This window comes from Bos indicus, chromosome 8 (assembly GCF_029378745.1).
Source record: "Bos indicus isolate NIAB-ARS_2022 breed Sahiwal x Tharparkar chromosome 8, NIAB-ARS_B.indTharparkar_mat_pri_1.0, whole genome shotgun sequence".
In the NCBI taxonomy this organism is placed as follows: Eukaryota; Metazoa; Chordata; class Mammalia; order Artiodactyla; family Bovidae; genus Bos; species Bos indicus.
Genome location: NC_091767.1, coordinates 52640844 through 52654789, shown reverse-complemented (window position 1 = coordinate 52654789; position 13946 = coordinate 52640844). Strand labels below are relative to the sequence as shown.

Genomic DNA, 13946 nt, shown 5'->3' with positions numbered 1-13946 from the left:
ATCTCTTGTGTGGAGACTTCTAGGTTCATCTACTCGGCCCACATGTGGAGGAACTACTCCTGTCTCTGAAATTCCATGATTATTGCGCATGGATTTTACCCTACTGTTTTGTGTGAACTTGCATGTCTTTTCCTTCTTAGTCTCCTAGCTTTTAAATTCTTAGACACACAGAGAATGTGTGTCTGAATCATTCTCTTTGTAATATACCCTCCTCCAGACTAACACTTTCCACGTGGTTCTAGAACTGAAACATTTGTTAAATTCCTACCCCGAAAGAATAATAGCCTGAGAAACAAACAGTGAGGACCAGAGAAGCTATTGTACATCCATCAGGGCTTATGGGAAACTGGTTTGGAAGCCCTACGTGGATAATCAGATTTGGTTAGGGGTAGTCATGCCTTGAGACAGAGATCTTTCCAAGTCCCTCCAATCCAAAAATTCAGAACTGAACATAGGCTTCCTATATGGTGGCCTGTAAAACAGGTTTTAGTGTTGTCCAAATCTAATATGGAAACCCCATTCATAAAGCTACCATTGCCCATGAAGCAAGAGAAGAATACAAATTTTGCCACTTAAGCAGTTACATTTTTCTATGTTCAACTTCCAAAAATACCCAGGAAAGGTTGATGAAGTTGAAAGTTTGTAAATAGCTCTTTCTAAAATAGGAGTAACACCTGTGATCTCAGGAGAGCAGCTGTGCACAAGATCTGCTAGGAGGGCAGGTAAAATGGAGATGAGAGGAGAGATAGAGAGATTATTGAGTATGGAAATGTCAGTATCGATAACTGAAAGAAGGATAGCTTGGCATGGAGTAAAGCCCCACTCCTGGGCTGAGCGAGGGGAAGTTTTCTTTGTTGATTAGAGTAAGTTCAGGGGTGATCAAAGGCCTTGATATAAGGCCTGAGACTGAATTTCCCAGGAGAAGCCTCTAATCAAAATTTTCATGCACTTAACAGTTCATAGACTCGAGGCTTGCTTTTGACTTGCTTGGTCATAAGTGGCTGGTCTTAAGCTGTTAAATAAGTTAGTGCTGGGAAATAAAATTATCAGCAGGGACTTGGTTATTAGAAACTGTGAGTCATATACCAGACAGAGTCTTGGAATCCTGTATACTGCTATAAATCTGTGAACAACAATTATTTAAAAACATAAGCACATTTTTTCCTCTAAATGGGTATCTATATATATACAATGAAGACATACCCATGTTAAAAAAAAAAAAAATAGCTAAAAGAATCAGCTCTCCCCTTGACATTGGCATAGCTATATGATTACTAAATATATCCCTCAGGAGAGTAGGAAATTAATCAAGTCTCATAAATTAGCTTCACAGAATGTGATTATACTGTACAGTGGGACATGTGTAAGTAAAGGTGAAGGCTTTTTTCTCTCAGCCATGAGGGACCTCACGTGGGCTTCTCTTCTCACCTCTAGATCTGTCAGATAGCAGTAGAAGGGCTTTCTAGTTACAGGAAGGACAGAAGGACTGATACACCCCTCCTTGAAACCCATGCTAATAAAGATCAGATACTGTATTCATTTGCTTGAGCTGCCATAACAAATGACCGCAGACTTGTTCAGTCACTCAGTCATGTCCAACTGTTTGTGACCCCATGGACTGCAGCACGCCAGACTTCCCTGTCCTTCACCATTTCCCAGAGCTTGCTCAAACTCATGTCCATTGAATCAGTGATGCCATCCAGCCATCTTATTCTCTGTTGTCCCCTTCTCCTCCTGCCTTTAATCTTTCCCAGCATCAGGGTCTTTTCTAATGAGTCAGTTCTTCACATCAGATGGCCAAAATATTGGCGCTTCAGTTTCAGCATCAGTCTTTCCAATGAATATTCATGGTTGATTTCCTTTAGAATGGACTGGTTTGATCTCCTTGCTGTTCAAGTGACTCAAGAATCTGCTCCAATCTGTTCAAAAGCATTAATTCTTCTGTGCTCAGCCCTTCTTTATGGTCCAACTCTCACACACGTACATGGCTACTGGAAAAACCATAGCTTTGACTAGACGGTCCTTTGTTGGTAAAGTTATTTCTCTGCTTTTTAAAACCCTGTCTAGGTTTGTCATAGCTTTTCTTCCAAGGAGCAAGAGTCTTTTAATTTTATGGCTGCAGTCACCATCTGCAGTGACTTTGGAGGCCAAGAAAATAAAGTCTGTCACTGTTTCCATTGTTTCCCCATCTATTTACCATGAAGTGATGGGACTGGATGCCATGATCTTCATTTTTGAATGTCGAGTTTTAAGCCAACTTTTTTACTCTCCTCTTTCACCTTCATCAAAAGGCTCTTTAGTTCCTCTTTTCTTTCTGCCATAAGGGTGGTGGCATCTGCATATCTGAGGTTATTGATATTTATCCCAGAAATCTTGATTCCAGCTTGTGCTTCATCCAGCCTGGCATTTTGCATGATGTACTCTCATATAAGTTAAATAAGCAGGGTGACAATATACAGCCTTGATATACTCCTCTCCCAATTTGGAACCAGTCCATTGTTCCATATTCAGTTCTAACTGTTGCTTCTTCCCTGAATACAGGTTTTGCAGGAGGCAGGTATGGTGGTCTGGTATTCCCATCTCTTTAAGAATTTTCCACAGTTTTTTGTGATCCACACAGTCAAAGGCTTTGGCATAGTCAATGAAGCAGAAGTAGACATATTCCTGGAATTCTCTTGCTTTTTCTGTGATCCAGTGGATATTGGCAATTTGATCTCTGGTTCCTTGGACTTTTCTAAATCCAGCTTGAGCATCTGGAAGTTCTTGGTTCACATACTGTTGAAGCATAGCTTGGAGAATTTTGAACATTACTTTGCTAGTGAATGAGATGAGTACAATGGTGCGGTAGTTTGAACATTCCTTGGTATTGCCTTTCTTTGGGATTGGAATGAAAATTGACTTTTTCCAGTCCTGTGGCCACTGCTGAGTTTTCCAAATTTCCTGACATATTGAGTGCAGCCCTTTTACAGCATCATCTTTTAGGATTTGAAATAGCTCAGCTGGAATTCTATCACCCCCACTAGCTTTGTTTGTAGTAATACTTCCTAAGACCCACTTGACTTCATGCTCTAGGATGTCTGGTTCTAGGTAAGTGACCACACCATCCTGCTTGTCTGGGTCATTATGATCTTTTTTTATAGTTCTTCTGTGTATTCTTGCCTCTTCTTAATATCTTCTGCTTCTGTTAGGTCCATAGTATTTCTATCCTTTATTGTGCCCGTCTTTGCATGAAATGTTCCCTTGGTATCTCTAATTTTCTTGAAGATATCTCTAGTATTTTCCATTCTATTGTTTTCACAGACTGGATAGCTTAAATAGCAGAAATGTATTTTTTTCCCAAATTCGGAAGGCTAAAATTCCGCTATCAAGGTGTTGGCAGGATTGACTTCCTCTGAGACCTCTTTTCTTGGTTCATAGATGGCTGTCTTTACCTGTGTCTTTATGTGGTCTTTCAATGGGTGTCTCTCTCCTAATCTCCTCTTACAAAGACACTAGTCATATCAGATTAGGGCCCACCTCAATGACCTCACTTTAACTTAATCACCCTTTAAAGATCTTATCTCCAGTTATGCTCACATTCTGAGGTTAGGATTTCAACACATGAATTTGAGAGAGGGGTGGGCACTCAGCCCATAATGGTTACCTTAGGAACATGGCAGCAGATGGGCCGGGAGTTCCTGCTGGTTCTGTGATTTGTGACTGACCACACACTCGATTTGTCATTCTTCAGTGTTGAGTCAAGGGTCACTTCAGGGGTTCCATAACCACCTTGAAGATTCAGTGAATGTGGCAGGCTTAGTTGAGCCCCAAATCTTCTAATAATAATAAGCATAGTATTCAACAATATAATAGAACTTTTACCAAATTCCTTATTCATTATCTCTGAGATCTCACACTAATCCTCCTATCATACTCATTTGGCAGATGAAGAAACTAAGTCTTAGAGTGGTCAACTAACTTTACCACAGTGACACGGTTATTAAGAGGTGGGCATGGAGTGTGTTGATCGTAATAACTCTTCATGATAGATCGCCTCTCTGTGAGCACTGGTTTTTCTGAGTTATCTGTGGGCTGAGAGCCTAAAAAGGAACTCCTTGTAGGAGAATGACTCTGGGGACAGAGGTATGAAGGATCTTTTTACAGCTTTGAGTTGGGGATCTAAAGTAAGGGAGGCCATAGTCCTCAAAGAACACTGAAACCGTAAGTGTGATTCAGAACTTTCCCACTGCTAAGAGATCAGCTAAACCTAGATCTGTTACACCCAACCCCTGGGAAGATGGAGGAAATGAGAACCAGAGGCAGGGATGGGAATTAGGGACTTTGGACACGGGAGCTCAACCCTGGGGTTGAGCGTGTGTCAGCTTCTCCAATTCGATGTTGTCCTATTTATCCGGTTTCGCTTTTGCTGTCTGTGCTTTTGGTGTCACATTCAAGAAATCATGGCCAAATCCAATGTCGTGAAGCCTTCCCCCTATGTTTTTTTCTAGGAGTTTTATAGTTTTAGGTCTTACTTTTAGGTATTTAATCCATCTTGAGTTAATTTTTATACATGGGGTAAGGTAAACATCCACCCTTGTTCTTTTGCATGTGGATATCTTGTTTGCCCAGTGCCTGTTTGTTGAAGAAACTGTCCTTGCCCCACTGAATGGTCTTGGTATGTTTGTCAAAAGTCGTTTGACCATTTATGTGTGGGTTTATTTTTGGTCTCTCTATTCCATTGGTCTGTGCTTCTGCCTTTACGCTGGTACCACTCTGTATTGATCTCTATAGCTTTGTAATAAGTTTTGAAGCGAAGAAGTATGAGATTTTAAACTTTGTTCTTTCAAGAATTGTTTTGGTTATTTGAGATTCCTTAACATTCCATATGATTTTAGGATGGATTTTTCTATTTCTGCAAAAAATACTCTTGTGATCTGAAGCACCTGCCTTTGTAAACCACTTTTCTATTTTAATTTTTAACAAAATTACTGCAATAATAACCACAGCAACGTCTAACTTTTCTGCAGCATCACCAAAGTTGTGCCAGGCAGTGTTCTCTATCCTTACTTAAATCAACTCATTTAATCCTTACAACAGCCCTTGACATAACTATTGATAATTTCCCCATTTGCAGATGAGAAAACTGAAACACAAAGGGGAATTCTGCATCTTAACTGAGGTCATGCATTTAAAAAGTTCAGAGTAGGATTCAAGTGCAGGTGGTCTGACTCCAGAGTCTCAGGTGTTAGTTGCTGTTCTGTACTTTCCCTGGAAGAAGAAAAAATAGCATACAGGAGTTCAGGCTGCATTGGCTAGACTCTTGGCAGGTGTAGTCCAATTCGTGCAGATGTATTGAGAGGCCCACACATCTCACTGGGTTATGTCTCACAGCTGTGCTTTCCAAATTTTGTTCTGCATTAACACATTATGAAAAGGTGTGGGGGAGGAAGGGAGGAAGAGAGGGTAGAAGGAGGAAAGGAAGGGAGAGGGAAACAAGAGAAAAGAAAAAAGGTTCCTTGGTAAAAAATCAAGTAAGCAAAATCAAACATTTTATTTTCTATAGAACAGCTCAGACTCTATGACAGGGATCACATGCATTAAAAGTCCCCAAAGTGTTAGTCGCTCAGTCATGTCCCACTCTTTGCAACCCCTTGGACTGTGGCTCACTAGGTTCCTCTGTCCATGGGATTCTCCAGATAAGAATACTGGAGTCAGTTGCCATTTCCTTCTCCAGAGCATCTTCCTGAACCAGGGATCAAACCCGGGTCTCCTGCATTGCAGGCAGATTCGTTACCATCTGAGCTACCAGGGAAGCCCAGTGTCCCCAAAGGAGGCTATAATAGATGGTGTTTCCCAAACTCACTGGGCACAGAGCCCTACAGCAGGGATCTGTAGAACCTCTCCTCTGGGACAGGCTTTGGGAAACGCTGGCTTAAACAAATGTCTGAACGCACCCCTTCTGTGTGTCTTTTGCCAGCAGGACTGTTTGGAAAACTCAGACACAAGTCCTCCTCATGTGTCTGTTTCTGTGTTTATCCCTGTCAGTCACAAGCCTCAGTACATGGGGAGCTGATGGAGAGAGTAGATTTCAGAAATCTGCCCATATCTTGCAGCAGCCTGCTTCCTGGGGTCCCAGGGGTCTGATAGGTGACTCCATTTTCAACCATAGCCAGTGACTCTGTGAGAATAAAAAGATAAAGAAACTTTATGCTAGAGGAAAGCAAGGAACAATTGGGCCACTAGGAAGGAAATACCAAAAATAAAAATAGGGTGGTATTACCAAAGGTATAGAGTGCTCAAGCTTCCACCATGTGTATGTTCAACAAAAGCTCACTGGATACTGGCTGCCAGACATTGCTGCCAGGCCCCCAGGGTCTCTGTGGGGCACAGGATGCCAGCGGACCCTTTAGGACCCAACCATTGGCCCATCCAGATGGAAGTGTTTTTATTTTCGGCCCCAATTTCTTCATCTGGCAAACGAAACAGACAATGATACCCTAAAAGGATGTTATCAAAAAAGTTTTAATTTTAATTATATAAAATATAAAGACAGAGAGATACTACATAAAACCAAGTTGTTTTTTTCTTTAAAGAAAAAAAGAATAGTAAAATTTTCAAAATCCAGAAAAAAAAATTTAAGAACAAAATTCAAAACTGAAAAACAAAAAGCAGCAAATCTAAAAAAATAAGGAGGTAGTAAGAGGAACCAAAATGAAAAGAACAGATAATTGGAAAAGAGAAACGGTTATGAGATAGAGTACAGCTATAGACTGCAAAACAGAATTAGATAAATTTTAAAACAACCCACTGCAAAAGAGAATCAGCAGTCACCATGTGGAGCAGATAGTGGCTGTGGCTTATTTATTTTAATATCCCCACTGGCTTGCAGAGATCAGACCTTCAGACAGTACTGGTGAGGATGAATGGATATGATAGACAAGTGGCCAGGGGGGCAGCAGGCCCTCTGCCAAAATCAGCTTATCAAAGGCTTGACTTCTCTGCCTTTTTTCAGTCATGTTAATATTCAGTTTTCTATGTGCTTTCTGGGCCTGCTGCATCCTACTTTAATTTGGAAAACATCAAAACCCTGATAATACGACAGTGGGCTGTGACAGTCTACTATTGATACTGAGACACAACTGAAATTACTACTATCTAAGCACTTATTTCTAATATCAATGAATTTGTTCAAATGAGAATTTCTAGAAACTCTTAGGGAATCTTATTATATTTAAATTCATCTTTAAAGTGTTGCCCATGTTGGTGTTTTAAAAATTGAAACAACATAGAAAAGTAAATAAATAAAAAGTAAGAAGTCCCTTTCTCCCTGTATTACTCCATGTGCATGCTGCTGCTGCTGCTAAGTTGCTTCAGTTGTGTCCGACTCTGTGCGACCCCATAGACAGCAGCCCACCAGGCTCCCCCGTCCCTGGGATTCTCCAGGCAAGAACACTGGAGTGGGTTGCCATTTCTTTCTCCAATGCATGAAAGTGAAAAGTGAAAGGGAAATCACTCAGTCATGTCCGACTCTTAGTGACCCCATGGACTGCAGCCCACCAGGCTCCTCCATCCATGGGATTTTCCAGGCAAGAGTACTGGAGTGGGGTGCCATTGCCTTCTCTGACTCCATGTGCATAGCCACTACTAATAGTATATTTCTATTTCTTCTAGATATTGTCTATGCCTAAAAATATGTATAAATGTGCATGACTTTATATAAATTATATCATTCTAAACAAATACCACCTAGTGATTTATTTATTAAATATATCTTAGTTACCATTCCTGTCAGTACATTTAGAAAGTTTTTGCATTGATTTGCAGTGATGACTTTCATGCTATATTTAATCACTCACCTGTTAAATGTTTAGATTATCCTTTATATGTTTTCAAAAAGAACTGAGTAGAAAAATTCCTTTAGTGAAGTACTAATTAGACTATGGGCTTCCCAGGCGGCGCAGTGGTAAAGCATCTGCCTGTCAATGCAGGAGATGCAAGAGATGTGGGATTGATCCCTGGGTCAGGAAGATCCCCTCGAGAAGGAAATGACAACCCACTCCAGTATTCTTGCCTGGAAAATCCCATAGACAGAGGAAGCTTGACAGCCTACAATCCATGAGGTCACAAAGGGTTGGACATGACTATATTTAGACTTTATTTACTTCAGTTTATTTGGTGGAAAAGACAACTCAGGTTCAAAGCTGAGGGCAAAATGGTACAAAGTACTCAATCTCCCTGAGACAGAAATGGCAAGAAACTCTCCATGATTGGATTAGATACTTCTCCCAAGGTGCCTGTGTGTTTTTCTTTTAGTTGAGGTATAGTTGATTTGTGTATAGCAGAGTGACTCATATATGTGTGTTAGTTGCGCTCAGTTGTGTCCGACTCTTTGCAATCTCATGGCTTGTCCATGGAATCCTCTAGGCAAGAATACTGGAGTTGGTTGCCATTCCTTTCTCTGGGGGGACCTTCCCAACCAAGGGATAGAACTGGGTCTCCTGCATTGCAGGCAGATTCTTTACCATCTGAGCTACCAGGGAGGCCCAAGAGAAGGAAAATGAGTATTCCTTATTAGATTCTTTCCTATTATAGATTATTATAAGATATTGAATATAGTTTGCTGTGCTTGCTATACAGGTCCTTGTTACTTATCTATTTCATATATAGTAATAAGTATCTGTTAACCCAAATTCCTAATTTACCCCAACCCCCTTCCTTTCCTATTTGGTAACCATAAGTCTGTTTTCTATGTCTATTAGGCTGTCTCTGTTTTGAAAGTAAGTTCATCTGTATCATGTTTTAAGATTCCACGTATAAATGATATCGTATGATATTTTTCCTTCTCTGTCTGTCTTCACTTAGTATGATAATCTCTAGCTGCATCCATATTGCTGCAAATGACATTATTTCACTCATTTTTAGTGCTAAGATTCCATTGTTTATATTTATCACATCTTCTTTATCCATTCATCTTTTGATGGGCATTTGAATTGTTTCCATGTCTTAGCATTGTAAACGGTGCTGCTATGAACAGTGGGGTTCATGTATCTTTTTAAATAAGAGTTTCTGTCTTTTCTGGATATATCCCAGGAGTGGGATTGCTGGACCATATGCTAACTCTGTTTTAGTTGTTTTTTGGAAATTGAGGTACAGTTTATTTACAGTGTTGTGTTTGTTAATTACTGCTGCTGCTGCTAAGTCACTTCAGTTGTGTCCAACTCTGTGCAACCCCACAGACAGCAGCCCACCAGGCTCCTCTGTCCCTGGGATTCTCCAGGCAAGAGTAGTGGAGTGGGTTGCCATTTCCTTCTCCTTGTTAGTTACTACTGTATAGCAAATGATTCAATTTTACACTTACATTCAATTTATACATTCTCTTTTATATTCTTTTCATTATGGTTTATCATAGAATGTTGAATATAGTTTTGTACTATACAATAGGACCTTGTTGTTTATCCAGTTTACATGTAAAAGCTTACATCTGCTAACCCCAATCTCCAATTCCACCCCTTCCTCAAGCTCCTCCCCCTTGAAGACTACCAATCTGTTCTCTGTCTGTGATTCTATTTCTCTTTTACAGATATGTTCATTTGTGTCATTATTTTAGATTCCACATATAAATGATATCACATATTATTTGTCTTTTTCTTTCTGACTTGCTTCATTCAGTATGATAATCTCTAGTTGCATCCATGTTACTGCAAATGTTATTATTTTGTCCTTTTTATGGCTGAGTAGTATTCCATTATATATGTGTACCACATCTTCTTTATCCCTTCATCTGTTGATGGGCATTTAGATTGTTTCCATGTCTCGGCTATTGTGAATAGTGCGTCTATGAACATAGAAGTGCATGTATCTTTTTGAGTTATAGTTTTGTGTGGATACATGCCCAGGAGTGAGATTGTTGGATCAAGTGGTAATTCTATTTTAGTTTTCTGAAGAATCTCCATACTTGTTTCCACAGTGGCTGCACCAACTTACCTTCTCACCAACAGTGTAAAGGGTTCCCTTTTCCCCACACCCTCTTTAGCATTTGTTATCTGTAGACTTTTTAATCATGGCCATTCTGACTGGTGTGAGGTGGTACTTCATGGTAGTTTTGATTTGCATTTCTCTAGTAATTAGTGCGGAGAAGGCAATGGCACCCCACTCCAGTACTCTTGCCTGGAAAATCCCATGGATGGAGGAGCCTGGTGGGCTATAGTCCATGGGGTCGCTAAGAATCAGACAAGACTGAGCGACTTCACTTTCACTTTTCACTGTCATGCATTGGAGAAGGAAATGACAACCCACTCCAGTGTTCTTGCCTGGAAAATCCCAGGGACGGGGGAGTCTGGTGGGCTGCCGTCTATGGGGTCGCACAGAGTTGGACATGATTGAAGCGACTTAACAGCAGCAGCAGCAGTAGTAATTAGTGATGATGAACATCTTTTCATATGCCTTTTGGCCATCTGTAGAAATGTTATTCTTAGTTTTTTAAGAAACCTTCATGCTATTCTCCCTAGTGGCTGCATCAGTTTACATTCCCACCAACAGTGTAGGAGTGCTCCCTTTTGAGAAATGAAATTTTATTCAAGTTGTTTTCATATAGAATGAGGGTCAGCAAACTATGGCCTCCAGGCCAAATCTAGTTGGGCACCTATTTTTCTACCTAGTTTTATTGGAACACAGCCACGCCCCTTCATTTGCATGTTTTATGGCTATTTTTGTGCTACAGCACAGTTGAGTAGTTGTGACACAGACTGTATGACCTGCAAAACCTAACAAATTTAGTATCTGGACCTTGACAGGAATTTTGCTGACCCTAGCTCTGGAGAAGTCAAAGACTTAATTCCCCTGCCACACCCTAGGGATCAACAAATATAACTGCTTGAGCAGCAGTCGAAAGAGTATCTCTTTGGGCTCCTGTTGTTCATATTTCTGGGGCCAGACTGTCCACACTCTTGAGTGACTAAGGGGAAGTAAAACCAAGGCAGTGAGGCCATTGCATTGCACTGCTGGGGAGAGGAATCCTTGTGAACAGGTTTCCTCAAGCGGGAGGGTAGCGTGGGGGAGGCATTTACAGACTCATTTGCACAAACCAGAAATCCCAGGTGGTGCCGAGCTGCTGGTGAGGAGGACGGGCAGGGTTTCTGGAGTCAGTGCTCAGACTCTGGACACTTACTTGGTCAACCTCCAGAAGCTGCTGACTGCATTTCTGAAGACAAACAGAAATTTCCATTTCTCTTCCTCTTCATTTCACAAAAACCTCATCCTTATTTAGCATGCCCGCCCCCCGCCCCAACCTTCCCCCTACCCCAGGGTGCTCCTAATAGCGTCAGAGAGGTATTTTTATCACTGTGGGAGAAAGTACCGTAAACTGTACACTGGCTGAGCTTCACCTGATTATGTTTAGAGCAATTGCTCTTCTGCAATCATCACTTTTGTAAGAATCACCCAGATTTCTGAGTTGTGTTTTTGTGTTTAAATTTTTAAAAAATTGCTTTATAATATTGTGTACATCCATTGTACTAGCTATCTAGAGGGGTGAGATGGGGTGGGAGGAAGGCTTAAGAGGAAGGGGATATATGTATACATTTGTCTGAATTATGTTTTGAAGAAAGTTTAACTTGTTATGGAAAGTGATTTGTTGGTAGAGAATTTTGGTGGTCAAGTTCCATTATGTGATAAGACTTTATGAGGAACTCTTTGCTAGAAGAGCAGGGCATCCTCACATCTCTAAATAAGGGTGTTTATTCAGCCGCTAGTTATTCACCTCCACCACATGCTAGGCCCTTTGCCAATTACACATGCTAAGCACTGGGAGAACCTGCCCTCATGGACCTCTGTGTGTAAGTGTGGAGGTGGGGAACAAGAGTGGTCATGAGTGTGGGAGGTAGGGCAGACAAGCTAGGAACAGATTGTTGTAAATCATGAAAAATATCCATTTGATGTGAGCTCAGGGTACTGTGGAACTTGACCTAACTGTGCAGGTTGGGGATGAGCCCTGTGGCCGAGATGTCTAAGCTGAGTTGTAGATTGTACTTGGCCCTAAGCGAGGGCCAAGTAGGGAATGGGCACTGGCCAACGTAGGGAGTGTCTGAGGGGAGAGTAAGCTTGGGTGTATCCTGGGAAGCCAGACCGTGAAGTCTGGTGAGCCACACTCTGGAGCCAGGCCCCTTCCTTTGGGGCAATGGGGATGTGAAAGGACTGAAACAAGGTTAGATTGAGAAGGTTGGATACTGAGCAATGTGGAGGGGTGGGGAGTGAAAACAGAAACAGGTTTCTGCTAGGAAGAAAATGAACTAAGATCGTAGCAGTGAAAGTAAAGAGGAGAAGATGAGGCCAGTGTATAAGACTGGATTGTCAGGATGGTCAACTGGATTGGGAAGAAATGGTAGAAAAAGAAGGAAAAGAAGAATGAATGCTCATTTTGGGGATTGGGAGCTCAGCGACATTCACCGGGATGGGAAGATGTTAGCTGACTATTACCATGTAATAAATTGTCTCAAAATTTACCTTAAAACAACAAACATTTATACTCTCATGGTTTCTGTATCAGGAACTAAAGAGCAGATTAGATAGTGGTTCTGACTCGGGGTCTCTTACGAAGTTGCTGTTGAGACATCAGTCATCTGAAGACTTGACTGGGGCTGGAAGACCTGCTTCCAAGGTGAGCCCCTCACATGGCTGTTGGCAGGAGGCCTCAGTTTCTGCCTGGATTTTTATAGGAAGCCTCAGTTCCTTACTACATGCTTGAGCATCCTCTGGATGTGGTGGCAGCAGGCTTCTCCCAGGGTGAGTAATCCGAGAGAGACCAAAGAGGAAGCAAGGCACATGCTTCTTGGGATCTAGTCTTAGAAGTCACACACTGTCACTTCTACCTCATTCCATTCTTTAAAAGCAAGTAACTAAGTTCGGTCTATGCTTAAGGAAAGGAGGATTAGGCTCCAACTTCTGAGGGGAATGTCAGAGAATTCATGGACATTTTTTAAAACCATCGCAGGGAATGTAGGCTGTAGCAGACCTGTGTAAAAGAAAGCGCTGAATTCAGTCTTATACATGTTGAATTCAAAGTGCTTATGAGTCATCCAAGTTGTGAACTGTATATTGGCTTTAGAAACAAGTATATGCCCCTCTGCAATGTGATATTACATCATTTAATTTAATCTTCTTAACAACAAATACATTATTGATGTCTTAAGGTCTTAGAAAAAAATGTGGGACTAATATATACTCTGCAGGCAAGAGGTAGAATTCTCCATGCAGCCCTGGTTCACAGCCAAGGATCTAATTATTATCTGAAAAGCAAAGGGTTTAAATGATATTTAGGCTTTCCTTCTATCCCTCCTCAGTGTTCCTTAAATGGTAGTGCTCATAAGGCTACTACAAAGGATTTTATACAGAGCGACATATGCTGTCATTCAAGGGTCGTTTGGATGACAAGCGATTTTTGCTACTTGGCTATTCTGAGAATTCAACTCTGAGTAAGGAGACTATATTATGTCTCTCTCCTCTGAGAATCGGAGAACAGATGGCTGTGGTTTGTGGGGTTTTGCAAAATCCCTAGAGAAGGTAGTAACTGGGTGAGTGCCAAGTGCTTATCTTCTATTTGTTTTCTGTCTTCTCCTTTCCATGTTCTCCCTTCCTTATCTGCCCTCAGCTGACTGGCTTATAGGAGTCACCACACTTATGTGTTCTGGGGTGAGTGAGGTCCCATGGGGTAGCCAGTTGTTGGCAAGAACCTCATTTCATGAGCTCAGACTCAGCTTCCTAAGCTCCCATCCTCTCCTGATATCAGCTTGATTAAGCTGTGTGTGATCCCCAGTACAGCCTGTCTTACCCCCAGTTGAGTAATGTGATAAGAGCTCTGGAGCTTACAGAGTAGCATGTACCCTTACCTTAAATTGTGCTGCCCACTTTATCAGATTTCCCTGATAATTCAGTTGGTAAAGAAACCGCCTGCAATGGAGGAGACTCTGGTT

At 41.4% G+C, this 13946-nt stretch overlaps 2 protein-coding genes across 10 annotated transcripts in view; one reads left to right on the top strand and one right to left on the bottom strand.

Moving 5' to 3' along the window:
* Positions 1-13946, top strand: part of PRUNE2 (prune homolog 2 with BCH domain) — a 292303-nt gene that overhangs the window by 224714 nt on the left and 53643 nt on the right. The window lies entirely within an intron of this gene.
* GCNT1 (glucosaminyl (N-acetyl) transferase 1) overlaps positions 4943-13946 on the bottom strand; it is a 221371-nt gene continuing 212367 nt past the window's right edge. The window contains exon 8 of the transcript XR_011568075.1: positions 4943-6157. The gene's annotated coding sequence lies outside the window, so the exon portion shown is untranslated. The remainder of the gene's footprint in view (positions 6158-13946) is intronic.